The sequence below is a fragment of the Anthonomus grandis genome, chromosome 14, assembly GCF_022605725.1.
Source record: "Anthonomus grandis grandis chromosome 14, icAntGran1.3, whole genome shotgun sequence".
NCBI classification, from domain to species: Eukaryota; Metazoa; Arthropoda; class Insecta; order Coleoptera; family Curculionidae; genus Anthonomus; species Anthonomus grandis.
In genome coordinates this window covers 19121718-19136911 of record NC_065559.1, presented here as the reverse complement: position 1 = coordinate 19136911, position 15194 = coordinate 19121718, and the positions used below count along the sequence as shown (strand labels likewise).

The window sequence follows — 15194 nt, the reverse complement described above, 5'->3', positions numbered from 1 at the left end:
CAAACTGTCTGTTCCTTCTGATGTAAACAAATAGCTAGCACAGTACCACTTAGTTCGCAGAGCACGTATTATTATGTCGGACGTTTCTGAAGTCAAAAAAGAGTCCGGAAACTCGGTCAACGATGTCAATTTCAAAAGCTATCAGCTTAAAAGGCGGAAACACATTATAGTCACGTCACGTGAACTCACGTGCTATCATGTTAAGTTAACCGTCGCGTGATATTACGCTAGGAGACACACTTGGGTACGCTAACGTTGGACACGTTGTAGTTCACGTTTGAACTTAGCGTAGTGATGAAGCGAAATAGAGATTCTTCTTCGTTAAGTTCATCAGACTGGGAAGAAGATATAGAAAACGCAGCTGCTTTTATAGTAGCCAATGATGGTATACAGCGAAGTGATTGGATTCACCAAATAATCAGCGTAGAGAAGAAGTGGAAGAATTTCATCAATTAGTCCACGAATTATTTAATGAACATCCAGATCGATTTCACATGTATTTTAGAATGACCAAAGAAGAATTTAATTATTTGCATGGACTTATTAAAAATGATATTAGTACCGAAGAAAGATTGGCGGTGTGTTTAAGGTAAGCACTTACCAATAACTGAAATAAATATTTTATTTTGGTTAAATAACAATAGAAAAGTTTAATGATATTTAGCTAAGTCGACTAGAGACACAGAGTTCATATCTAATAACGTCGGTCTCCATTCCTCGCGAGTTGCCTCTGCTGTAGGGTAGTTGCTTGTTTGTGAAACATTTGTAAATTGCCCATGTCCAGCTTTATCATACTCCTGCGGCGGGAGAGCCGATTGCATGTTAGAGGATTCTGATGATGGTCTAGAATATTCATGAGGTGACGGCAAGGGTTGCACAGAATATGACGATGAAATGTGAAAACAATGGTTGCAAAGCATATGACAAAGATGGTGCAGGTATTGGAGCACTTTGTGCTTGTGCGCTTCTCAATTCAGCTTGAAGGATTGCAGTGCTCACTGTTACTTTAAGTGCAGCTTGTTCGGCTTTTGTTAATTGTTCCGTCATTCTCGCCAAACTTAAAAATAATAATAAAAAAATATATCAGTTTCGTCCATATCTTCAAAACATGTATGTTCATTTTGCGCTGTTAATTTCTCTTCGATTTTTTTTCTGAGAGCAGCATTTTGTTCCATTATTGCCGCCATTTTCTCGGCTGCAGTATTTTTTTTTGTGAACACGTTTTGTTTCTCTTCATGTGCTCTAATGTTTTAGTATTTTCGGCGAGTAATATATCGTCTTCCGAAGGTGTTTGTTGTTGTATAACTGCAATATGTTTTTGGTTCCCTTCATCAGCTTTATCTTCAGCGTCTGTACTGCGTTCTTGTATTTGCTGTTCATCTGCGTCAACGTCATCGTCATTAATTTCTCTTTCGTCGGGAATGCAAATTTTATGTTCATTTTGAGACTTCTGCAAATTGCCGCGCGTCATACAAACACTTACATAAAATTGTAATTAAAACTCAAAAGTTATTTACCTTCGACCTTCTAAATACGGCAGCAAAAATGTCATCTGCTGTTTAAATTTCTATGGCGTAATTTTTTTGGTAGCCTGGCCACTTTGTGTAGACAGGCGTCTATTTCTTGCATTACAGAAACATCGTCTAAGTTTGTCTCATTTTGTCTTGACGTTGTCCGCTAGAAGTAAAATAAATGAAATACATATTACACTTTGTTTCAGATTTCTGGCAACTGGAAATTCGTTTAGGAGTATGGGATTTAATTACAGAATGGGATTCAGTACAGTTCGTGAAATAGTAATCGAAGTGTGTGATGCCATATGGAAAAATTTAGGGCCTATTGTACTGCCAAAACCAACGGAAGAGTTAGAGTTTCGAATTGCGTTGCTGCCATAGACGGCAAACACGTTAATATTCAGTGCCCTATTAATGCAGAATCCACATACTACAACTACAAGGGATGTCATTCAATAGTTCTGTTGGCGCTGGTTGATGCAGACTACAAGTTTATTGCCATGGACGTTGGCTCCTACGGCAGGAATAGCGATGGCGGCCTATAAGAAAAGTCCGATATTGGAAAAATGCTTGAGAACAGAACACTGAACATGCCAGCACACTCTCCACTGGACTCAAATGGACCACCTCAGCCTCATGTCATCGTGGGTGATGAAGCATTCCCACTGAGAACATACTTGCTTCGTCCATACAGCAAATATCACTTACAGGGAAATGAAGCTCATAAAATATATAACTACAAGTTATCAAGAGCTCGACGCGTTGTGGAAAATGCGTTTGGCATTTTGGTAGCGCGATGGAGAGTGTTTCGTAGACATTTGAAAGTACAACCAGAATTGGTGGATAAAATTGTTCTTGATTGTTGCTGCCTCCATAGCATGTTGTGTTCCGATGCATACGAACCTGATAATGTCACTTTGAATATGCCTGATGCTGCCTTTCAGTATCTTGACGGAATGAGACGGAATTGCACTAATGAAGCTTTTAGAGTTCGAGAAGCCTATACAAAATTTTTCAATTCACCTTCGGGTAGCGTACCTTGGCAGATAGATATGGTTCGCAGAGGCAGAGTAGACCGTGATAACAATCAAATGTCTACAGCATGGAACTTTCTAATAGAATAAATTGGTAAAAAATTAAGGACTAATACGTGATCAAAATTCATTCATTTCATTAGAAAGTTCCACTCTGTATATACTGTGTATGTCGTCTACTAATGCGTTTATACATATTAATAATAAAAGAACAAAATCACTGAATTTATCTGTTATTTGTAAGTGTCTACCAATTTCTTTCCAAGCTTCTTGCCGAATCGTCTAGTCCCTGTACTCGGCTGATGAGTGATTGTATAGCACTTCATGATTTCTTACAAGTTCAATTAACTTCTCGTCCATTTTTCATATACTTATATGATTTTTTTACACCAAAAACTTGTGTCAAAACACTAAACGTAATGTCACGTTCCACAACAAAATGTAAATTGGCGGGATAACAGAGGCGTGCGATCATGTGAGAGCAGACGAACGCGCCGTGAATACTTGAGGTGACAACAGTATGATTCTGATACATAAAATTCTACGTGTAAGTGGACTTGCACATACAGTGCAAGTCACGTCAGCTCACGTGATAGCACGTGACGTGATAATAGTCTGTTTCCGCTTAAAAAATTGTCAACCTAGTGGAAAAATTAGATGAATGATCTAAAACCAAACTCATCATTAATTGAAAAGAATATGTTGCATTTTTAAGAAGTTAATTATGCAGATGTAAAGAACCCTCTCAAAAATTAATATATTAAAGTGAAGGGATAAGAGAAGTGGGTCGATAGTTTCATAGATCCTGTTTATCACTTATTTTAAAAAATAAGCTTATTTTTAATATTCGAGGAAAAAATTAATCAAAATTTTTATTTAAGCAAACAAACTGTAAATCTAGTTAACCATAAAACTGTTACAGAAGACAATACTACTACCTCGCCGCACTTAAAATTTAATTACGAGGTTTTACAAAATTCCATGAATAAAACAAAACAGCGGTTTTCACAAGCACGTATTATTAAACTTTCCAGAAAATTTACATGATAAAGTGTCGATTCTGGCGATTTAATTTTCGACGCTTCGACGCGATATATTATACGTGCAACTTAAGAGATTTGTGGTTATTGAATATTAAATCTCCCTTAACCGCCACTTTAAAATGTATCTAGATCCAATATTATTTTGTAGAGGTATATGAAAAGGCCATATTTTGTGGATTGTTACGCCTTCATACTCATTAATAATTTCTGGTTAATGTATAGCTGCTATAACACCGTGTTAACCTAAAAACACTTGAGCGTATATGGCAGCTTTCGACGGCCTCAGCTGTAATTGACTATAAGGCAAGCGTCCGAAAACAATTGGTCCATTAACAGAAATGGCGTAGTTTTGAGTGCTTTCGTTATTACCTAAGATAATGGAATTTGTAACAAGGTATTTAGAATAGTATGGTTTTGAAATATTCAGTACTGTGGGACTTTATCCACAATTTGATTACAGGACAAGCTGGATATGCTTAATGTTGTTTATATACCAGCATAATAAAACTTATTAAGTTTAGAAATATATAATAATTTGAGAGAGGGCTAAATTAATTAAAGAAAGTATGAATATCGATGTGTTCGATTAATGGCATATCTAAAAATTAGGTTCTTAAAAAATCCTGTTACAAAAAGAGAGGAAAGAGATTTGTTACACAAAAAAAGAGATGACTATTGTTAACCTGTTTTATCTCTTAACATCCTTAGGGTCTTTTGTGGGTCGGAAGGGGTGATCGAGTTACCACAGCAATAAAACAAGTGTTGTCATTAAAAGGTATATCACAATTTATTTATTTATTTATCACATTTGTACTCTCGTTTATATATTATTTACCAATAACTGATAAATTTAAATATAAAGTGAATAATTTAATACAGGACTCAAGTTCTGAACTATGGCAATGATTACTACCCCCCAGCACACATATGTGCGGTTTACATAGACTTAAACTATAGAAAATAGAAAAATATAGTACTTATTTTTTTGTAGTTATTTGAATCATTGTTATGTTGTGTTGTTAACTTTAAGAAGTTATAGTTTATACTTAATTTAAACAATTCTGTACATTGTTTTTCGTAATACTGATGTCGGCAAAATAAAGGGTAAAATACAGCTTTTTCAGCAACCATACAAGCAAGTATTGGTAAGTACAGTAAGTCAATCTAGAATAGCAAATGCAGAAGATAGTCAGCATCGGCATATTATATCAGGTACATTTGATTAAATTGCATCGCAATGCAGAAAGTGAAAAGTACAATAGAGATGAATAAAACTAAGGGAAATAGTAGTAGACTTAAAGCTAAAAACTATGACCACATTACCGGAAACCAACTGAGAATTCTAGAAAATGTGGAAACTTACCACCATCCTCAAATAAGTTTCAAATGTGCAGTTAAATCTTTCAACCATTCCATCAGACTGAGGGTGTAGTGGGGTTGTACGGGTCTTATTGATTCCCAGCAACTGGCATACTTCTTGGAATATTTGTGACTCAAAGTTTCTTCCTTGGTCTGAATGTATCTCTCTGGGCGCACCAAATCGACAAATCCAGTTCTGAAACAGCACTTCAGCTACTGTCGTTGCTTCTTGGTTTGGAATCGGATAAACCTCGGGCCACTTACTAAAGTAATCCATAGCAATAAGAGCATATCGGTTTCTGGAGCTACTAGTAGAAAAGGGTCCTGCTACGTCTATGGCAATTCGTTCAAAGGGTGCACCAACAAGATACTGCATCATCTTTCCTCTTGTCCGGGTTCTTGGGCCCTTGCTTGACGAACACTGCTCACACTGTCGGCACCAGCATTCAACATCTTGATGACTGTTCAGCCAGTAAAACCGTTCTCTAACTTTTGCCAAGGTCTTACTAACTCCAAAATGTTCTCCGCAGACACCGCCATGAGTAGCTTCAAGGACTTCCGGAATCCGTTTTCGAGAAAGGACTGTCAGATATGTCTTTTCTTTTCCATCTACGCTCTCCCAGACTCTTTTTAACAATCCATCTTTTATAACCAATGAATTCCATTGAGACCAATAAGCTTTTAGTTCTGGAGATTTGTCAGAAATATCTTTCCATTTTGGTTTTGAAATTTCTCGAGATTTCAGTTCGTAAATAAGTCCAAATACTGGGTCATCACACTGATCTTGGATTAAACTAGCTACATCCCCCACTCTTTAGAACTGTGAAGGCCAATACGATTACAAGTAAATATCCCTGGATACTGTTTTGATTCCTTTTTAAAACAATGTTGACATGTTTCAATACAGGGTCTTCTCAATAAAGCATCGGCATTTTGGTGATATTCGCCTTTCCTATGTTCTATTGTAAAGTCATACTCTTGTAATCGTTGAAGCCACCTTGCTATTTGTCCTTCGGGGTTTTTAAACTGAAACAGCCATTTCAACGAAGCACGGACAGTTCTAAGGATAAATCGTTCACCATACAAATATTTATGAAAATGTTCAATAGCTTTTACTGCTGCCAATAGCTCTCGTCTGGTGACACAATAGTTTCTTTCTGGTTTTTATAACGTTTTACTGAAATAAGCTATCACTTGCTCGCCATCTTCATATTTTTGTAATAGAACGGCCCCAATTCCAACATTACTTGCATCGGTATCCAAAATAAAAGTTTGTCCAGGAATCGGATATGTTAAAATTGGAGATGTGCATAGTGCTCTTTTTAACTGTTGAAATCCTTCTTCACAGTCTGTTAACCAACTAAATATCTGCCACCTAATAAAATTTTTCTTCTATTCTAAATATTTGCCACCTAATATTTTAATAAATAAGGAAGCAGACTCCCCTAGTAGAATCTAGCTCAGTTTTGAAAGAATTGTGTCACATAACGATGACCATTTTTTACATGATTATAATTATTAAATTAGTCATAAGGTATTCTCATAGACATATAAATAAGGAGAGACGCAACTGTTTACATTTTCGGCCGCACATACATCTTTTTAGCAACAAAGCAACGTTGCCCGCCTTCTAAAAACGTCCTAGTATCCATTTACGCGGTACTCTAAAACGTCGATCAATATTTCGTTTACAGATAACGACTTGACAACATAGCGCGGTCGTCACTCCTCCCCTTCGTAATAAAATTTAGGGTTTCATTCATGTTTGGCGTTGCAGTGTTGCTTTGTGTTTTGTTTCCCTTTTAGTGTTTTTTCGTGATATTTGACATTTTTATATTAAAAAAACTATTGAAAAACAATTTGTGATGGTTCGGCAGTGTGTAGTTTGCAAAAAAATTGACTATTCTGATCCAGAACTTATATTTCGGAGGTAAGTGAAATCCCGTTCGTCCCCATTATCTTTTTTTCTCAATGCCGTAACAGTGACGTGCCTACCAACTGATCTTTATTTATTGAATTTTAAAAATGAGAAATTTACATGAAATTTAACACTTTAGTATTGCCAATTATAAGCTATATAATTTATAATGATTAAAAAAAAACATATTTCAAGGGTATATACTTAGTAAATAGCTCTTTATGTAAATAATGAATATTTTTTATGATTCATGACTTTTTAAGTTAACATCAACCTTTATTTAATTTCATTGATATTCCTACTTATATTACCCTAATTCTTGGTAAAATATTAATTATTGTTATTAAGTAATTCCATATTGCACTAGATTGTCAAAATTGTTTATACTTGGTATACATGACATTTTATATTTTATTTTATATAAAATTTTTGTTTATTTTATATAAATATTTTAATTTTTAGTGCTGATTGGGAAACTTTTTCCAATGCTGTCGAAGATATAGTTCAGTTCAGAGATCTATTAGAATCTTTGATGTACCGCAAATAGTCCGTGTGCCGGTGTTGCTTGTATTGTCACATGACATGCATCTTTAAACCGCAAAATTTTATGTGGAAAGAGTCATAAAGTATTATTCTAAGCGATATTTAATCATTTCATTAAATAAATAAATGTTTTAAGCATTTTTTTAAGAATTTATACATTTGATTCGTAAAATGTGCCCACGTACTATTTTGTTAAACGCCTGACCTTAGTCACAGCCACTCAAGCGTGAAAAGTTGCACAGGTCCGGCCTTAAAATTTATTTGTATTTAAAACTTTATTATTCGGGATTTTTGGGTTTAGTTTTATTAAGTTAGAAATTCAGGATAGTTGATATCAAGATAATATTTAATTTAAATATAAGATTTAAGTACGTTAAATGAGTTTAACCAAAAATTTTAATTTCATAAGTTTAGTTTTTAGCGTCATCAGTCCCTTATAACAAGTCAAGTCTATTTGCTTTGCAATATGTCAAGTTGGAATAATGTATTGACTACTAATAACCCACTGCATAGCTTTCATCAAATAGTATTAAACAATTTTAACACTGCTTTTCCTGTTGTCAATATTAAGAAACGAAATAGAAAACCTTGATATACTAAGGGTTTACGAGTATCTGGGAAAAATATGTGCTTTCTTTTTTACATTAGGAAATACGCTATGAACAATGCAACATTTTTAAATTATTATAACAGATACGGCAAGATTTACAGAAACTCAATCAGAATGGCTAAGTGGACCTACTTTCAAAGGAGGATAAATAATTCCTCCAACAGAGCAAAAGAGTCTTGGAAGATTTTAAATGAGCTTAGGGGTAAAAATAATGTCTTGGTTATTCCAAGTACCTTAGATTCCAATGTCCTCAATTCCTTCTACTTTGATATTGCTAGTAACCTTGCAGCCAATCTCTCACAAAAAATAGATCCCAGGAGCTATCTCAGCAATGCGGTAGTAGCCGAATCTTTCTTTTTTGCCCCCACAAGTGTAGAAGAGCTTAAACAGTTAATGGTTAATATTAAGAATAAGAGTTCATCAGGTTGGGATGGGCTTTTTCTTAAAATATTTTCTGTTTTACCTCTTGTTGCTTTGCAAGTCTTGGCCGAATCCATTAACTTTTCATTTATGTCTGGAGTTTTCCCAGAGTGCTTAAAAAGAGCAATGATTGTTCCTCTTTACAAGGGTGGCGATCGCGACTGTCCTTCTAACTTTAGACCTATAGCGTTATTGCCTACTTTAGCCAAGATAGTGGAACGGCTCATTAAGGTGAGGATGGTTTCATTTTCAAATAGATTTGGCCTATTGAGTCTTCAGCAGTTTGGCTTTCGTGAGTCTGTGAGCACAAATGATGCTATCTTTCGCTTTCTAGAGCACCTGTACAACCGACTGAATGTTGGTGACGTTGCAGCAGCGGTATTCTGTGACTTGTCCAAGGCATTTGACTGCATGAGTCACAGAGTGCTGCTGATGAAACTGAAGCTCTATGGTTTCAGGCGAACTGCCCTTGAGTGGTTTCGTTCCTACTTATCAAATCGTGTCCAGGCTGTCAAATTTAATGGTGGTATGTCTAAGGAACTTAATATAAATGTGGGTGTTTCGCAAGGATCAGTACTTGGTCTTTTAATTTTTCTCATTTATGTGAACGATCTGCCACAACTGCAACAAATTTACATTGTTTGCCGATGATACCACCATCCTGTGGCACGACTCTGATGTTTCTCAAATGGAGGCCAATATACGTGCAGATTTGTTAAAAATAAAAGACTGGTGTGATGCAAATTTTTTGACATTTAATGAAATTAAATGTCAAAAAATTAAAAAGAAATATCCTTAAATGTAATACAAATGATATATGTTTAAATAATGAAGCCATCAACATGCCACCGTTCAGTAAGTTTTTGGGTCTTTCCATAGACAAGTTCCTTAAATTTGAAGACCATATTGTGAATGTATGTAGAAAAGTCTCATCAGGCTGCTACGCCCTAAGGGTTATTGCCACCAGTCTTAATTTCTCCATCGCCAGATCTGCATACTTCGCGATTATCGAGTCGCACCTTCGATATGGAATTTGCTTTTGGGGTTCATGTTCAAATTCACTTTTTAGTTCAGTGTTTGTACTCCAGAAAGGGGCCATTAGATATCTATGTGAGGCCAAGCCTCGTGATTCATGTCGCCCGCTTTTTGTAAGTCATAATATTTTAACCCTGTGTTGTATTTTTATTTTGGAAACAGTTTGCTTAGTTTTTAGAAAATATAAACAGGAACTCCACTTAGGAAGCCACTATAATACGCGACAAAACTATTTGTTGAGGCTACCATTCCTCATTTTGAACTTGTCCGTAGCTCTATCATATATGGAGGTAGAAAGTTGTTTAATAAACTTCCACTAGAAATAAGACAACTTAAGACTGAAAAAAGCCTACATACAAGGAAGAAAATATTTCTTGCTAGTAAAGCGTACTAAACTATGTAGCACCTAAACTATGATGAATTTTTAATGATTAGCATTTAAGTATTTTTCAAAGTTTTATATAATTTTATTTTATTTTAAATTAATTTCTCGTTTTTATTCCTTTAATGTACAGTCTATTGGCTTTGTCTACAACTTCTATGTTTATATTGACAATAAAGCATTTTTGAGTTTAATGAGAGAGTAGGTGACAAATTACTTAGGCCCATTTATTCTGTGGATTAAGGCATTAAATAGTTACTTTTTGACACAAAAGTGTAAAATGTTTTGGTTTGTCTTCAAATTTTATATATTTCCTTTTTTTGGGAATTGAGATTTATTTTTACATGGTGGTGATTATTAATGGGGATTGTGGCTGCCATATTCAATGTCCTTTATTATAGTTTTTTTTAATTAATACATATTATGATATATTATTATAATAATATACTCATGAAAACCCCCCATATCTATATTTAGTACCAACTTCTTTTGATACAAAGTAATTATGTAGTCAGAAAATTGGAAGTATATTTTTTAAAATAAACTTTTATATTAAAAATTATCTGGCTGTCTATACTTTATGCCTTTAAAAGACACAAGTTTTACTTATAAAAAAAAACACACTTTACATCCTGAACGTATTTATTAATTTGTTTGCCTCATATTTAGTTATTATGCATATTAGGAGAGATTAGATAAAAATTAACAAAAATAAATGCTTATACTAAAAACTAAAAATCTTATACAAAACACTACATTTTAAGTATACTGGATCCTAAAACTACAGTGAGGATACTAAATACTTTTATAAATTTAACCACTCTTTTGAATCTGGCCCAAAAAGTTAATACAAATTTTGTAAATTCTGTTTTTTGCCATTGTTCTTTAGCAGTTTCTTCCATTAAGGAAGGATTCTTCTTCTGGATCAACAGTTTCTCTGTTGCCGCCATGGATTCCAACTTCATCTCGCACATCAGCATATGGATTCTAAAGCATTACATTATATATACTTTATTGTGTCGCTGAAGGACAAACAGGGGCAGTAAGCTGAAAAAAACAAAACTTTAAACTTGTTTAATTAATAAAAATAGGATTTTCTTACTATGGCAAAAAAGGGACTTTTTTCCAGAGAATGGAGGAAGAAGCAGTCTTCATTGTGTTGCTGAAGGACAACAGGGGCAGTAAGCTGTAAAAAACAAAATTTTAAACTTGTTTTATTAATAAAAATATGGTTTTCTTACTATGGCAAAAAAGGGACTTTTTTCCCAGAGAATGGAAATCATACATCAATCATAAATGTATCATATCATGTTTCGGCTAAATAATATATGGATCTTTCTTCCTCCCAAATTTTTTTAATTTTCCTCAAATATTCTATACACCACCTGACAATTCCATTACAGCAGCTCTTTTGTTAACCATCTTAAGTTTAAATCCAAGTTTTATCAGGTATCTCCGCAAGGTTGAGACTGAGAAATGTTTGTCCCTTGCCGATAAGGTGTCTCTATGGTCAGAACCTCATTGTTTTTGTATTTAGAATACACACCTTTCCTTAGCAATTTGGCAATATCCATGTCAAGTCCCTTTGATTGTCCTGCATCTTTCCTTTTTATTCTGTCTTTAATCCTTTTTTTTACAGGCATGTTGTACTATAGTGAACCCCTGTTAAAAACGCTATTTTTTGCAAAGCACTACAATCATTTGTGAACTGAGTATCATTTCTTAGATTGTTATAGATATTTAGATAAATTTGTTCTTTTAAAACTGCTTGATTTCCTCTGTAGCTTCTACTTCTTTTTGCTTTCTCAATACTAGAAAATGAACTATCAGAACTATGTAAGTCTAAATCACTGCCCAGATCACTCTTATTGTTTTTATCACAAATGTTATTGTCTTTCTTGTACACCCACGGTCTCCATAAGCCCGCACAAACACTTTCCTCTTCATTTGCCAAATTTTCCTGCCTATTTTTCCAGGGTCGAAACATTTTAAGGTCTTTAGGTATAAAACCAAAACAAATCCACAAACACAAATAAAAAAACACTGTTCCTCACAGTAAAAACTGCAAAAAATTTACAGGAATACAGGCCAAATTCTAAATTCTTTACTTTCATAAACGTGTAAAAAGCATAACCGGCAAAACACATCAAATAATAACCTCACATGGCCCCCCCTCCCAACTATTAAAGGTGATAGACCCATCCAACAAGTATTTTAAAGGCGATAGACCCATCCGTAAAGATCTCTTTAAAAACACGACGGAAATAATACAAAAACCCTCCAAAAATTTATTTGGGTACGGCCCCGTAATTCTTAAATTCAGTGGGATAGAGAGAGATACACAATCACTTGCACAGCCTAAAGTAGGAATTGTCAGAACGCAGGTGTTTTATCTTTCTTTAATAGACTGGCTAAAAAGAGGTGACAAGTCTGTGAGTGCTGGAAGTGTTTAAAATATTTTGTAAGATGCTTGGATTTTAGTCCGCGGTCAATTTTTTGATATTATTTTCTTGTGATATTATTTTCTTTCTAAAAATTGACATTTTCGAAAGAAAAATAAAAAATAGTATAAAACATGGGGTTTTACGTATATTTAAAATGATTTCATAGATAGACAATATAAAATTTTGCCATTTAAACATATATATCATGCAACAATAAATATGACATAGGCGCACGGACTAGTTAGTGCGGCATCTGCGACACATCAAAGATTCTAATAGATCTCTGAACTGGACTTTAATACTAAACCCAAGTAGTCTTCCAAATATTGAATCTTTTAATTCGTAAGTATGGCTTCGGTTATTACTATGTTATAAAGACAGGGTGGGGACTTTAAATGGAAAGATGCCTATTATGGCTCTGAAATTTAGTTTTTTTAAAATACGATTTTAAACGTTTTTGGTAAGCCAATGGGCCATATTAGGCACCATTCCATTTAAAGCCCCTGCCTGTACATAAGTATACTAACATAAGCAAGTTTGTTTATTTCTTTTTGTTTTAGTAAGTTGCCTACATTTATATTTTCGTTTTTACGTGCTTCATAATTTGTATATTTTAAGTAGAAAATAAAATGTTACAGTACAAATTGTATTTTATTTTTTTATATTCCGGTTTGGATCTTAAAGATATTCTGACTTATAATAATAAATTCTTATTAGTAATAACTTTTAGACGCCTTTAAACGAATAGCTTTAAATATGTTATATCGCATGTCACGTGATGAGATATGTAAATATGTATGTAATTGAACGTCTAATTTTCTTAACAAAGCATCTATTAAGATTTTGTCTTTATAGCAATCAAATATATTTGCCGTAGCTATTTTTTTTTTGTAATCGTAAAAATCTATCATATAATGACAGATTTTTAACAAAAAATCCATTAAACTAAAAATACAACAAATAACAAAATGGTAATGGCAAGTGGCATGTTTTTGTTAATAAATATCCAAAATATTAAAGATACAAAAAGGCTTCAATAAACTAAATATTTTTAAGAATATAATAACTCACAAAGGTTTTAAACATAAAACACTTAATAATTATCAAAAACTTTAATATTATAATACGTGAAAAAATAGCCACATCGAGTCAAGAGCCGACTTGTTTACCCCCCAAAATCGCAACGACTGCATGCCATCGTTTTTACTTGAGCAGGCACGGTTCCACGATGATTCACCTACGTTCTCGGGTCATTTTTCGGGTGGTGTGATGATAAATTCCCAGGTCTTCGACCAGCCGATATATTCGTGATGCTACACTCGGCCGTGCTACCATCTTTTCCGTCCCGGAAAACTTTTCCCATAGTTACCTGTAAAAACAAACACATACATATTATCAAACAAATTACACTTTGGAGACAGGAACGTTGGAGTCAACGTAGATGCTAGCTAGACATCCCACTAACATCACAAATTTCCTCAGTCTCCTTTATTTATCTAAATCATTTGTCATTAACTAAAACATTTTCCTCAGCTTTCGTGTCTGAGTCACTACTACTACTGCTTTCACAAGCAGCCGTAAAAAGCTTCATACGGTCGACCGAACTAATACCTCTGTATTTCTTTTTTGAACCTGGCAGGTCTTCTACTACGTATCTGTCATTATCAAGTACTTTTACTATAAAGGGACCCTGATACTTGGGCACTAACTTTGCACTTTTACCGTCATTTGCAAGATTTGCCCGTCGTAGGACTACTAAATCCCCTACTAGGTACTTGTGCCACTTCTTTCGTTTTTTATCAAAATAAGCCTTTTGCCTATCCTGATCATCCTGGAGTCGTTTTCCAGCTTCTTCTCTAGTTTTATGGATATCGTTATCCACTTTTTCGTAAGATACAGCCCCACTTAGAAATGAATCGTGCATTCCCCTAGGCTTGTACCCAAATAGCAACTCGTAGGGACTTTTCCCTGTCGCTTTATTAGTCGAAGAGTTCATACTAAACGTAATAAAACTAATTGTGTTATCCCACTTCCTCTCATCTTCATGAGAAGCTGCTATTGATGACAATATTGTCCGGTTGTAACGTTCTATTAGGCCATTTGCACGTGGTGTTGCTGTGGCATTTAAAATGACCTGTATACCAAGATTTTTGGTAAATTCTTTAAAAGTCTCACTCGTAAAACATGAGCCTCTGTCACATATTATTCGCCTAGGTACGCCAAATGTCTGGAAAATATATTCCAAAAAAGTTTTAACTGGCCCAGCCTTTGTGTTTTTCACCGGCTTTACAAATAAAAATTTTGTAAAAGCATCTATTGTCATTATCAAATAAGCATTTCCTTTTGTACTTGTTAAGGTCCTAAATGATCCAGGCGTAAGGTATCCATTGGAATCGTTGCCTTTGGGATTGGATGTAAGTGACCCTCCTTCTTTCCACTGGGTACCTTATTGTATGCACAAGCTAAACAAGCTGAGATATATCGACTTACATACTTCCTCATCCTAGGAAACCAATACTTATTTGCTATATTTTCTAGAGTCCTCTCAAGTAAGGAACATGGTTACAACTCGTCGAGCTATTTTAGGTACATACCATCCTTAAGCTTAAAATCTTTGTGTATCTGTCATCTTCTGGTTTGGACGAGAGAACTTCAATTAAAAATTTAGAACGTTCATCTTTTATTTGAGTTGCCAAAACCCAATCATCATTTGTTATGTCCACCTGAAAGATATCAATAGTTTCCTGTGTTTCCTTGGGTCCTTCCACAGGGTTACGACTCAGTGCGTCTACGTGAGCCATTTTCGTCCCTGGTCGGTACTCAATAGTAAAATTATACTCTTGCGTAATGAGCCACCATCTACCAATTCTAGGGATAAGGTCACGTTTCGTC

At 34.5% G+C, this 15194-nt stretch overlaps 1 long non-coding RNA gene across 1 annotated transcript; it reads right to left on the bottom strand.

The window, feature by feature from the left end:
• Positions 1-681: 681 nt before the first annotated feature.
• On the bottom strand, positions 682-2939 carry LOC126744727 (uncharacterized). Its single transcript, XR_007663297.1, has 3 exons — positions 2800-2939; positions 1518-1677; positions 682-1450 (listed from the first exon to the last, which is right to left on the bottom strand). It is a non-coding gene; the product is annotated as an uncharacterized LOC126744727 (long non-coding RNA).
• Positions 2940-15194: the final 12255 nt, after the last annotated feature.